Source organism: Vicugna pacos, chromosome 7, assembly GCF_048564905.1.
Source record: "Vicugna pacos chromosome 7, VicPac4, whole genome shotgun sequence".
Taxonomy (NCBI): domain Eukaryota; kingdom Metazoa; phylum Chordata; class Mammalia; order Artiodactyla; family Camelidae; genus Vicugna; species Vicugna pacos.
Window position 1 is genome coordinate 21,348,408 of NC_132993.1, and position 13,758 is coordinate 21,362,165.

Genomic DNA, 13,758 nt, shown 5'->3' on the forward strand with positions numbered 1-13,758 from the left:
GGTTGACCAATTTAGAAGTTACCCGCGTGCATTGTCTTATTTTGGTTCTTTCATTCTTGTCCTGATGCTGCTGCTTTTCCAGGATTAATTGCAGAGTCTGAAACCACTCATTGATTGGGGTGTTCTTCAGTGGCCCAGCCATGGATGAGTTATAGGGACATCTGCAGTTCCTTTGGCTTTTGATTCTGAGCTGATGTTTGGCTGGAGACAAGCTTCTGTGCTTTTGAAGTAATACAGTGGGAAGACTGTGAAGACACGCACTGACTGAGCCTGGCAGCCAGTTCTGAGAAGGAAACTGCAGAGTCACCAGAATATCTTTTGGACCCCCACTCCCAACCCCACCCCTGCCCCAAATGGAGCATCTTGATAGATGGCAAATCCAGTTCCCCTGAGGCTTGTCCACGCTGCCTGGAGCTTGCTCCCCTTTATCAAAAGTAAGGCTTCACTGCTGCAGAGTCATCCCAGAATCACCTTCGTTGGCTGTCTGACAGAAGGAAAATCCTTTCTGTCCTTGAGGGCAGGGACTATATTTTACACTCTCCTACATACCCTGCTATACTTAACAATGATTTACACATAGTTGGGAGTTCATTTAATTCTAGTGAGTTGAAATCACTAAAGGCTGTGTGTTCCAGGGCTTAGCTGGGCTTGTGAAGGACAGCAGAGTTGTTTCCTGAGCTGATGTATGTGGAAGGGCCCCCAGATACAAAGTGATAGAAAGAGAATAATAAGTTGCTGGTCACGGCCCCTTCAGTGCACCGCACCGCCTGTGTTCTTTGTGCTGTGCCTTGTCCACCCTGATTTGTCCCTCTCCACTCACATGCCTGCCAGCGTTTCTCCGTGGGAACCTCATCCAACCCCCAGCATTGTGGTCCCTCTCTTGGTCCTCCCTCGGACACTTTTTGGTTGGCACCCACTCACTTGATGGGGCATATGCAGCTGTGGCTTGTTCATCATTTCTTTAGGTCTTACCTCCCCAAGTGGACAGTGTCACCACTGGAACTTCTGATCGATAGCCAATTGGTCAGAAGCATAGGTAACAACCTGAACTTGTGATCTGAATTTGGGGGATGGGGGTAGTCTTGGGGGACTGAGCCCTTAACCTATGGAAGCTGACACTATCTCCAAGTAGATAGTGCCAGAACTGAGTTGAATGGTAGGACACAGCTGGTGTTGGAGAATTGCTTCGTGTGGTGATAAAATACACACATTGGAATTGGGTGCAAAATTGTAATCAGTGTCAGAATTAGAGATGATATACTTTTATCTATCACCTACAACAAATACCCCTCCTCCAGTAGCACAGTGGCCATCAGCTGCCAGGGTATGTGAATTTGTCCAGCCCTCATAACACCGCCATCAGCTCGGCAGCAGGGTCCTAGGGAGCGAAGTAGGCCTGATTCACTTCTGAAGTGGGTAACGCTGCAAATGAAAGGAAGAACAGCTTAGAGGCAGAGAGCTTTGGCTCCTGCCAAGCCAGCAGTGTCCACTGGTAGTCTGAAAGCAGCCTCCCCTGCCAGGTCAGACTCCATACCCACCTCATGTGTTAAGCAGATGAGATCACGATCTCCATTTTCAGGACACAGAAAATTGAGGCCCAGACCAGGAAAACAGAACGGAATGGGGCTGGGATCCCAGCTCAGTTTTCTGACACTAGGGTCAGTGCTCTGTCGAGAGGGGCAGGGCCACAGCCACAGCCACTGGATCAAAATACTGGAGTATGGACAAAGGCAGAGCTGGACAGCTGCCAATCAACTTCAGCCCAGGACCCCAGGCCTTCCTGGGACCCTCCATCCCATATGAGAGGGCCACCAGGACCCAGGGGTGAGTGGGGGCAGGAAGTCAGGGCTCCTCCATCCCCTCCTGGCTTGAAGCTTTTCTCAGCATGGGAGAGATAGCATGAAGAAAAACATCTTCCTCCTCATTTCCCTTCCTGACCTTTCCCAGGCAGGATGGGGACAGGCTGGTCATTCAAGAAGTGGCTGAAGCTTGCCTGACAAGGTGGTCTGGCTGTGACAAGTGCTTGGTCCAGTTTTGCAGAGTTATGATCATGGCGCCCGCTGGATGGCTGCTGGAGCTCTTTCTCTCTTTCCTCCTCTTTCTCTCTCTTCTGCCCCCCACAGAAGCCAGATGTCCTCACGCACATCAAAATAGGTGAAAAGAAACTTTGAGCAGTGGCTCCACTTATTCTGTGGTTTCCTTGATAATTAGGGCTCCATACCTTGGCTTTGCATTGGGGTTGCCGATACTGAAAGGGTGGCTTGGCTGTACGTGGTTTTATAACTACCTTTCCCGGAATTCTGCAGACATCTCCATTCCCCTGGAGGTCAGATAATGGCTATTTATTTTCCATAGTCATGAAAACCTCTGGGGAGAGCAACGGCATTTTGACGAGGACTATTAAAGGGACATTAGGACTAAAGTGGCTGCTCAGGAAATCACATACCCTTGCTCCTGTCTGCAGGGACAGCTGCCAGCCAGAGTCTCCTGTCCATGGCCAGCTGTGCAGAGGGTACAGTTGGCAAAGGGGAAGAACCCTTTGTCTCTGCTCTCTTTCTCTCTGCAAGAGGATGGGTGCATTAAACTCAAATATAATAGTTCCAGGAGGGGGAAGGGGATATCTCAGTGGCACGAGTGCATGCTTAGCATGCACAAGGTCCTGGGTTCAATCCCCAGTACCTCCATTAAAATAAAAAAATAAACCTAATCACCTCACCACCAAAATTTAAACAAATTTTTAAATACTTAAGTGGTAAATTGTATGCTATATGTTTTTTTTAATCACAATAAAAAAGTCAAAACCATTCATAAATCCTGAAAAGATAAATATTCTGGCTTGTTTTAACTCTTATTTTCCCCTGCAGGTGTGTGTTTTGTAAAATTTGATTTATAATATACATATCATAGTGAGCTTTTTTGTCTTACATTTTTATTGTGAGTATTTCCCATGTCATGAAAGTGACATCATCACCTTTAATGACTGCATAATTTAGCATTACATAATTGTGCAAGGTTCCTGTATTGTTGGACACTGAGGCTATTTCTAATTTGTCTGGGGAGAGCCATGGCATTTTGACGACTATTAAAGGGACAAATTATTATTACAAATTATTCAATGATGAAGATCTCTGTAGGTAAATATTTACCTAACTTTTAATTGTTTCCTTAAGATACATTTTTAGAAGAATTACTTCATCAAAGGGTGTGAATTTTTAAAAATCTCTTTATATCTAGCACCAGAATGCCTTCTAAAAAACGTAGAAATTTAGACTTTGAACAATATAATTGGGAGGTACAATTTTTACTGTATCCTTATCTGTATTAAGTACTATCACATAAAGCATTGTTAATATGAAAGGCAAAAATTGTCATCTTTTAATTTATATGGATTTGATTACTAGTAAGTTTAAACATAGTTTATGTGCACAGTCATGTGCCTTCTGTGAATTTGTCTTTGTGTTCTTCATCTAATTTTCTACTGGGCTTTTAGAGTTCTTATATATTAAGAATAATAGCTACTTGTCATTTTGTAGCAATTAGATCTCCTAGTTTGCTGTTTAACTTTTAGTTTTGGTAAAGCTATTTTTTATGTTTGTTTAAGTTTTTTTTAATATCTAAAAAGTATTGATTTTCTCCTTGGATTTTTTCTATCATTTTTATGCTTATAAAGTCCTTATTGCTTTTGAAAGCATATACATTTTTCACCAATATTTTCTTTAAATTTTAAAAATGATTCTCATTTATACATTGTGTTAGTTTCCTTGGGCTGCTGTAACCCAAAGCACCACAACCTGAGTGGTTTAGAACAACAGAAATGTATTGTCGCACAGTCCTGGAGACTAGCAGTCTCATGATGGCAGGCCATGGTCCCTCTGAAATCTCCAGGGGAGGATCTTTTTGCCTCTTCCAGCTTCTGGTAGCCCCAAATGTTCCTTGGCTTGTGGCGGCAGCATGAACTCCCATCTCTGCTCTGCCTTCTCATGGTGTCTTCTTACAAGGATACCAGTCATACTGGAGTAGGGACACACCCTACTCCAGTACGACCGTATCTTAACTAATTACATACACAATGACCCTGTTTCCAAATAAGGTCACAATCCGAGGGGCTAGGGGTTAGGACTTCAACTTTTTTTTTTTTTTTTGGCAAGGGCTACAATTCAACCCATACTAATATTGAACTCTTTCATCACCTACAATGTATTTATTTGGATATGTGGTGTGAGAGAAGGTGTAACTTTTTTCCTGAATAGCTAATCAATTGTCTCTATACCGTTTATCAAATAATGCTGCCTCTTCTGACAGGATTGTGATGCCACCTTCCCTGGCCACGAGATTCCTGTGCCCTAACTTCTGTCGGTAAGCACGACCCACAAAGTGTCTGCCAAGTCTTGCATTGGGGCTACACTACTTTCTTTTTTGTTGGGGGGTGCATTAATTAGGTTTATTTATTATTATTTTTAATGGAGGTTCTGGGGATTGAAACCTAAGACCTCATGCATGCGAAGCACTATATTCTGCTACTGATATATAGCCTCCCTCCACCTTTAAAAAAAAACTTTTCTTTTGTTTTTTTGGGGGAAGATAATTAGGTTTATTTATTTATTTAATGGAGGTACTGGGGACCAAACCCATGACCTTGTGCATGCTAAGCATGAGCTCTACCACTGAGCTATACCTTCTCTCTACACTACTTTCATTATTTTAGCTTCACTGTATATTTAATACCTGGTAGGGCAAAATTTCTCTTCACTCATCTGCAAATTTTTTTTCTTAGCTCCTCTTGCCTATGCGTTTTTCCTGAGTGAACTTTCGAATAACTGCAGCATGTTTAACAGCAAAATGGCGAACCTCTTTGGACTTTTCATTGGACTGTGTTTAATGTACAGGGTAACTCCCACTTAGGAACATGGCAGACCTCAGCATCTAATTAATTATTTCATGTGTGTTAGAAAAGTTTATAAATTTTTAAGATCTAGTTTTTCCTATTTCTCACACTTGTTGGTAAAGTCAATCCTGGGTATTTTCGTTACTGTTGTTGTCATCATGGCTGTGCTCTCTGTTCCCCCATCCACCCACCCTCATTGTCATTTCTAATTGGTCATTGCTGGTTGGTGAGGAAGCTATTGAATTTTGCATGCAGCCTCTTTATTAAATTCGCCTGTTAGTTCTAATAGCTTTTCAATTTATTCTTGTAGGCTCTGGGGAGCCTTTTGCACAAACCAATTGGAATGAATAATTAACTCTCCAGCTGAATCAATGATCTTCCCTAAATCAGGTCTCTTGTAAATTTAGGAGTTGGGCTGAAGGAGAATGCTGTGTAAATGCCGTGTGAAACGGGGCCTTGGAAAGTTCTGGTAGCCTCCAGAAAATGTATATTCCTTAATTCATAATTTCATTGCTCGAAATCTGTCCTAAAAAAGTGATCAGAACTGTGGGCAAAAGAATTTAGGAATCAAGACATGTGTTGCAATGTTTTTTATTTATAACAGTGAACACTGGAGACAACCGAAATTATTGACATTAGCAAATTGGTTGGGTCAATGTTTACTTTGTTTTCACCTGTGTCCCGATCTGTCGTTCTTCTCACTCCATCACAGGCCTCCACCTCTCCCTCAGACTGCAGCCTCACAAATCCCGCTGCCTGAAGAAGCCTCTGATTCCATTTCAGAAGCTGTCTACACCTCTCCACACCCCAGTCAGAGCTCAGCCTTCCCTGCGTCTGACTAGTTCAGGCTGGTGGCAAACACTCTGAGAGAGATTTGGGTCTGGTTCTCAGGGAGGACGTTGAGAGCAGCATCTGTCAGGGAAGAGGACTGGGCAGGAGGAGAGCTGAACTGTGATATAGTTACAACAGAGTCATCAGCTGATCTCCCAGGGAGATCTAAGTCTGGGATGGCCCTTCAGAGTTGTCCCAAATAGAGGGAAAGGGGCTGGGCTCTGGAATTCCCTACATCCACCAGCCATTGGGAGGGGACTGCACTTTGAAGAGGGTGTAACTCTGGCAGAGGACAATTCCTGGAGAGATACCCAGCTCTGAGCAGCCAAAGCTGCTGGCAGGAGCTGGACGGCTGCGATGCCTCATTTTATGTGTCAACTTGACTTAGTCCCAGGTTGCCCAGATATTTGGTTGAATATTATTCTGGGTGTGTCTGTAAGGTGGTTTCTGGATGAGATTAACATCTGAATCCACGTAGACCAAGTCAAGCAGATTTCCCTCCCTGTGTGTGTGGGCCTCATCCAAAATGTTGAAAGCAAGAATTCAGTAACAGTCTGAGGAATAGAGAATTCTTTCTCTCTGTCTGATTGTCTTTGGGCTGGGGCACCGGTCTTCTCCTGCCTTTGGACTCAGCCCAGGCCTGGAACTTACACCACTGGCTCTACTGGTTCTCAGGCCTTTGGACTTAGACTGGCACTATATCTCCAGCTTGCTGACTTCAGATTTTGGACTTCTCAGTCTTCATAACTGCATGAGCCATTTCCTTATAGTAAATATAAATGACTGTATTTGCATCTATATCTCTAACTATATATATGTCTCCAATTGGTTCTATTTCTCTGGTAAACCCAGACTAATACGGTGGCACACCACAGTGTTCACTCTACCTGCTGTGGTGGAATTAGAGATGGCTGCAAATTCTTTGCCACTCCCTCACTGAGAGGTGGAATGTATTTCTCCTTCCTTACATATGAGATGGCTCAGTGACAGCTTTCCTATTAGTCAGGATTCCCCAGAGGAGAAACGGATGTATCTATCTATCCATCTGTCTATCATCAAGGTTTATCACGGAGAATTGGCTCATGCCAAATACAGATTTCAGAGGCTGAGAAGTCCCGCAGTCTGTAGTCTGTGAGCTGGAGGCCCAGGAAAGCGGATAGTGTCATTCAGTCTGAGTCCAGAGGCCTGAGAACCAGGGGAGCCAATGACATAAATCTCAGCCTCAAGCAGGAGAAAATGAAATGAGATATTGCAGCTCAAGTAGTGATGCAGAAAAAAGGGTCAAATTCCTCTTCCATTTTTTGTTCTATTGAGGCTTTTTACTGAGACCACGGATTCAGATGCTAATTTCATGCAGAAACACCCTCACAGACCACCCAGACGTAATGTTTAATCTGGACACACACGGTCAGTCAAGCTGACACATAAAAGTAAATTAACCATCACATGCAGTCTTTAAAACAACACTATGAAATGTTTAATATCATAGGGAATGATTTGTCATCTGTTGTTAACAGAAACAAGCATGACACAAAATTAAGAGTACGGTATGACAGATGGCCAACAGGCACATGAAAAGATGCTCAATATCGCGAATTATCAGAGAAATGCAAATCAAAACTACAATGAGAAATCACCTCACACCAGTCAGAATGGCCATCATTAAAAAGTCTACAAATAATAAATGCTGGAGAGGAAGTGGAGAAAAAGGAACCCTTCTACACTGTTGGTGGGAATGTAAATTGGTGCAGCTACTGTGGAGAACAGTATGGAGGTTCCTTAAAAAAACTAAAAATAGAGTTGCCATATGATCCAGCAATCCCAATCCTGGGCATATATCCAGAGAAAACTCTAATTTGAAAAGACACATGCACCCCAATGTTCATAGCAGCACTATTTACAATAGCCAAGATGTGGAAGCAAACTAAATGTCCATCAACAGATGACTGGATAAAGATGTGTTATACACATACAATGGAATACTACTCAGCCATAAAAAAGAATAAAATAATGCCATTTGCAGCAACAAGGATGAACCCAGAGATGATCATACTAAGTGAAGTAAGTCAGAGAAAGACAAATATCATATGATATCACTTATATGTGGAATCTAAAAAAAATTATACAAACTTTATTTACAAACCAGAAATAGACTCACAGACATAGAAAAAAACTATAGTTACCACAGGGGAAAGGAAGGAGAGGGATAAATTAGGAGTTTGGAATTAACATACACACACTGCTATATATAAAATAGATAAAGAACAAGGACCTACTGTACAGCACAGGGAACTATATCCAATTTCTTATAATAACATATAATGAAACAAATCTGGAAAAGAATATATATATGTACAACTAAGTCACTTTGCTATACACGTGAAATTAACACAACCTTGTAAATCAACTGTAAGTCAATTGAAAAAAAAAAAAAAGAGTGCAGTAAGAGCTCAACCACATAAAGGGAGAAAGACCAGCAGAGGAGATTGGAAGACAATATGTTGAAGTTTCACTAGTGGTTGCCTCCAGGTAATAGACCCTTGGTAATTGATTTTTGACTTCTTTATATTTTTCTGCAGTTTCTACGAGTGTGTATCATTGTGATAAGGCAAAGCCTTGAGAAAGCAAAATCTGAGGGCTAGAACAGTACTGAAATCTCTTGGCTCCCCAGAAAAGTCAGTGTAGCAGGTGCCTGGAAGCCTCCAGCCATGACCACCTGGATGACCCTCAGCTGAGCCAGTGTCCACACCCCCTCCTCCGTGGGGAACAGCCCCTCAAATGGGAGGATCGAGCTGCTGCCAATCACCTCTTGGCCATAAACATGCAACTTGACAGAAATACTCTGTGGGCAACTTTAGAGTTCTCTGGTCCCCAGTCTCACCCCAGTGAGTAAGAGCAGAGGTGGTTGTGTGTGCCCAAGAACAGCCAAATGGGAAAGAAATTTCACTTCCCCCAAGAAAGGAGAGGCAGCTTCTGGCCTTGTATACAAAAGAATTAATGCCCTTTCCCCTTTCCCCTCCCTCTGGTCCCACCTACCATCAAGGCTGTGGTCATTCTACCCTGGCTGCCCAGACAATGGGGTCCACAGGTGAATTCAGGGGCCCCGAGACTGTAACTCTTTTACCAAACATTCCTGGTCTTCCTTAGGCCCAGTCTATGTAGTCATAATACTAGAATTTTTCAGTCTGAGGTGTGGGGCTCAGTTACGACAGCATAACTGCCTGTAGCATTTAGTGCCCACAGTACTTAGTGGCTGTCGTATTTGGTGTCTGTCATATTCAGGGGCCACAGTATTGAGTGGCTGAAGGATTTGGTGACCTCCTGGAATTCCGTGGTTAAGAATGTGCTCTGAGTTTCCATTGCTGCCTCTGAACAAACTGCCCTCCCAGCAGTTCTTCGTCTGCCCTGTCAGTTCAGCTGCTCCCTGGGCCGAGGTCCTCCGCTCATAAGCAATTTTTCAGTCCCTTGGCACAACTTCATTAAAAAATGTACTTCTCTGCAGTACCTGAGAGATTTTTCTGCCGTTTTTCAAAGTTCAGCTGTTTTTGAATCATTTCCGATACTTCTCTCCTCTTTCCACCCCTCCCTTACCCACAAACTGAAGTTCTTTTCACAGTGGCATCTGGATTTTTCCATCCCTTGGCTCTACCTACAGATCAAGAACCTGATCTGGCACAAGATTTGGGACAAGACAGGGCTGGTGTCTTGGGGGATCCCAGGGGGCAAGCTCTGAGGCAGTGAGTAGAGGGTCACTTGCTGTGATTTCATTCCCGGGGTCTGTGAGGGGCAGGTGTCGGGTCGCGGGCTCAGGCCCTGAGGGCAGGAGGAGGGTTCGTGGTCCAGGCCCACGCCCAGGCCAGTGGTGTCACCCAGGGGCCTCTCTGAAGCCGAAGGTCCTGATTGATGCAGTGATTATAACAGCTCCCTTCCTTCCAGGGGCTGTGGTGAGGCTGAAATGGGGTCCCCTCCGGGAAGTGCTTGTTCAGGGCCCCGCACTTCCTGCAAGGGCTCTGAACTGACTGGTGGAGCAGCCATGCCCTTGGGGTGATTCAGTAAGCAAAAGGAAGGCTCTCCCACTTTTTCTCCACCAACAAGAAAACCTTTCCACTGAGACCTGGAGGTCCGCTAGTGAGGTGTTAATGTGCTAACATCTTCCCTTTTCCATCTTAATTTAAAATCTGTCTGGAAGGAAAACACATCACACCCCCAACCCAGCTCTCTCTCTCCATTTTCTACATTAAGTCTATTTTTATTTTAGTTCTTTTTTTTTTCCCTTAATGGAGGCACCGGGGATTGAACCTGGGACCTCATGCATGTCAGGCACATGCTCTACCACTGAGCTATACCCTCCACCTCTTTTAAATACATTTTGTTTAATTCTACAAACACCTGCTGAGCACCCGCTATCCTACTATATGCAAGACACTGGACCAGGCACCAATGTTTGAGTCAGAAAGAGAAGGTTTCCGAATCTTGAGAGAACTTCCCACCATCCTCTCACTCCCTGGGCTTGAGCAGGGGTTTTCTTGGGTCCCCGTTTGTGTCCTTGGAGGAATCTGGCTTGTCTAATTGAGATGTGGTACGAGCTCTTGCCTTCTGGTTGATGCCCCCTTTGAAGCCTCCTCCCTCAGAGTAGCCCAGTAAGCAGCCACTCATGCCTGGGAGCTGTGCTCCGCTGCTGGCAGGGCTGGTCCCAGTGCACTGAGAGGACCGTCCCGGCCACCCTTCCTTTTCTTGGTTACCCTTTGTCGTGCACTTTAGAATGCACTGTGAAGTGTCTGGTAATTTCAGACTCATGACAATTTAAGAATTGCAAAGGCAGGAATTTAGCCTGATCCCTGGGGTAATTTAGATTCTCAATCAAGCCTTTTAGCCTTTTTGATTAAAATAGAGACATTTAATTCATTAAACGATGCCCCTAAACAGCCTCCAGCTTTACACTTTAGTCTCCCTTTCTTGCCTCTGTGAAGAATACTTTTTTTTTCTCTTGGGTCCTCTTTTCCCTTCCTCCATTCCTCCTTCCTCCATTTCTCCTTCTTCCTCTCCCAGTGTTTCCTCTGCTCCAAGTCCTGCCACAATCCCAGGAGACAACAGCCTCCATGGAAATGATCTGTCTAACCCCTAGCCTCACACCAACTTGGTTCCTCATCCTCAGGGTCCCCACCTCCATTCCAGCCAATGCTGTGGACTTCACATACAGATGTAGGAAATAACACACAGAGATCCCTTACACCCTTTACCCAATAACATCTAAGGTGCCATATCACAGCGAAATTGTCATTCATACAATCCATTGGTCTTGCTCAGATTTCACCAGTTTTACATATGCTCGTGTGTGTGTGTGCGTGTGCGTGTGTGTGTGTGTGTGTGTGTGTGTGTATTTGATTCTTCTAAATAGTCTTATTACATGTGTAGATTTGTGTGATCACCATACTCAAGATATGGAACAGGTCCATCATAAAAATCCTTTCTGCTAGATTTTTAAATCCACAGCCCTCCCTCCATTCACCCTCCAACACTTGGCACCTAGCAATCTGTTTATCTTTATAGTTTTGTCATTTCAGGTATGCTACATAAATGGAATCATATATATGTCACCTTTTTAAAATGTATTTTTAATTAAACTTCCCATTTTGAGATAATTGTAGATTCATATGTAGTTGTAAGATATGACACAGAGAGATTCCTGTACCCCCTACCCAGTTTCCCCCAGTGGCAACATCTTACACGGCTATAGTTGGTCTCACAACCAGGATATTGACATTGATACAGTCAAGATACAAAATATTTCCATCACACAAGCCACTACATAAAAAACAAATAAACAACAAGGTCCTTCTGTATAGCACAGGGAACTATATTCAGTATCTTGTAATAACCTATAATGAGAAAGAATATCTATTTGTATAACTGAATCATCGTGCTGTACACCAGAAACTAACACAACATTGTAAATCAACTATACTTTAATAAAAAAACTAAATTAAAAATGCCCATGTAAGACCTATGCAGATGTAAATGATTAACAAACATTTTTTAGCTTGGACTATCTGTCTACTGCACCCCTTACAGCCCTCCTATTTCAGGATGTTGCTGTCAAGAAGCTGGATTTGGGGCTTATTATATGAACATTCTAGATGATTTTCTATAGAAATACTTGAAAATTAGTTGGAATTATAATGACATTATTTATATTATATTAAGCCACCCAATGGATTAAATAAGGTTTTCAATTGTCTTGACCTTGAATCATACTGTTTGCATGGGATTTTATGTTCCAAGTTTCCCAAGGTGTAGATTTACTAAATGAATGTAACAGGAAAAAAAAATTTCCATCACAAGGATCACTTCTGCTGCCCTTTCAAAACCACATCTACTTCCTTCCCCCTTTCCATCCACAGCACCTGGCAACGATTAATCTGTTCTCCATTTCTGTGATTTTGTCATTTTGACAATGTTACATGAATGGAACCATCCAGTACGTGATCTTTTGGGATTGAATTTTTGTCATGCAGCATAACACCCTGGAGATTCATGCAAGTCTCTGCATGTATCAATAGTTTGTCCCTGCTGAGTAGCATTCTATGCTATGGATGCACCAGAGTTTATCCATTCACCCACTGGAGGACATCTGGGTTGTTTCCAGTTTTTGACTGTTAAGAATAAAGCTGCTATGAATATTCCTGTATAGGTTTTTGTGTGACGATAAGTCTAATTTATCTGAGATAAATGCCCAAGAGTGCGTACTTCATGGGTTGTATGGTGAGCCCACGTTAGTTTTGTAAGAAAGTGCCCATATTCTTTTCCAAAGTGACTGTACCATTTTGAATCCCCAACAGCAATATGTGCGTGATCCAGTTTCTCCACATCCTCACCAGCATTGGTTTTATCATTACTTTTTATTTTAGCCATTCTGGTAGATGCAGTGATATCTTATTGTGGTTTTAATTTGCATTTCTGTAATATCTAATAATGTTGAACATCTTTTCATGTGCTATTTGCCATCTGTAAATTCTCTCCAGTGAAATGTCTGTTCACACTTTGCATAGTTTCTAATTGAATTGTTTGTTTTCATTGCTGAGTTTGGAGAGCTCTTTACGTAGTCTAGATACTAGTCTTCTGTCAGATATGTAGGTTGCAAGTATTTTCTCCTAGTCTGTAGCTCGCCTTCTCATTGTCTCAAAGAGGTCTTTCACAAAGCAAAAGTTTTTCATTTTGATGAGGTTCAATTGCTCTGGCACCATTTGTCAAAAAGGCTATCCTTCCTCTATTGCTTTGCTTTTGCACCTTTGTAAAAGATAAGTTGAGCATTTTTATGTGGATCTATTATAATTTAATTTTTAATCATAGCTCTGATTACCAACCAGCTCACAGAATGCTTGGAAATTTGACACTCTGAGCCACTTTCAGCATGGGCTGGGCCAGGCCCTCAGGCTTTGCCAGCAGCCTCAGTTCTTGACCTTGTCCTTCGCTTCCATGACAAACTAGAAACTTTGTGGGAATTCCCTCATCTCCAGGAGGACAAAACCTTGCACGACCCACCTCAGCCCTGCCCCTTCTTCTTCTCTTCTGCTAAAAGGGGGAGGTCTGTCCCTCTTCCCACCTGAGGCCAGGCACCAGGTACTCTGAAGCCTGGCTCCACCTACTCTGCATAACTTATATCTCTTGCCTCTCCAGGCTCTCAGAATTCAAACAAAATTGCTTCCTTCCTACCCTCAGCACCCCCTTGCCCTCTCCCCCTGTATCCCCTGTATCACTTCTCCCCTTCCCACACTTATTCCAAGGATCACTTCCTGCTTCCTCCTCCTCCGCTCCTCCTCCATCTACTCCAGTCTCCAGGTTGTGGTGCCAACCCTGACCTTCTCAGGGTCACTGAGGACTTTCCTCTCTGTGAACCCGGTGGACACACGTGCATCCCCTCTGGCTGGGTGTGCACACGGCTCACCTCACCATTCTGTGAAGACATCTCCCTCCCTTAGACCCCCATATGCCCCTCACTTCTAGTTGGTTCCTTGTTTCTCCTTCTCGGACTCCTTGAGGGG

At 43.4% G+C, this 13,758-nt stretch overlaps 1 protein-coding gene and 1 non-coding gene across 2 annotated transcripts in view; one reads left to right on the top strand and one right to left on the bottom strand.

The window, feature by feature from the left end:
* Positions 1-5,171, top strand: part of RBM28 (RNA binding motif protein 28) — a 33,929-nt gene extending 28,758 nt beyond the window's left edge. The window contains exons 20-21 of the transcript XR_012074292.1: positions 4,303-4,356; positions 4,775-5,171. The gene's annotated coding sequence lies outside the window, so the exon portion shown is untranslated. The remainder of the gene's footprint in view (positions 1-4,302; positions 4,357-4,774) is intronic.
* Positions 5,172-9,994: 4,823 nt separating this feature from the next.
* Positions 9,995-10,067, bottom strand: TRNAV-GAC (transfer RNA valine (anticodon GAC)). Its single transcript has one exon. It is a non-coding gene; the product is annotated as a tRNA-Val (tRNA).
* Positions 10,068-13,758: the final 3,691 nt, after the last annotated feature.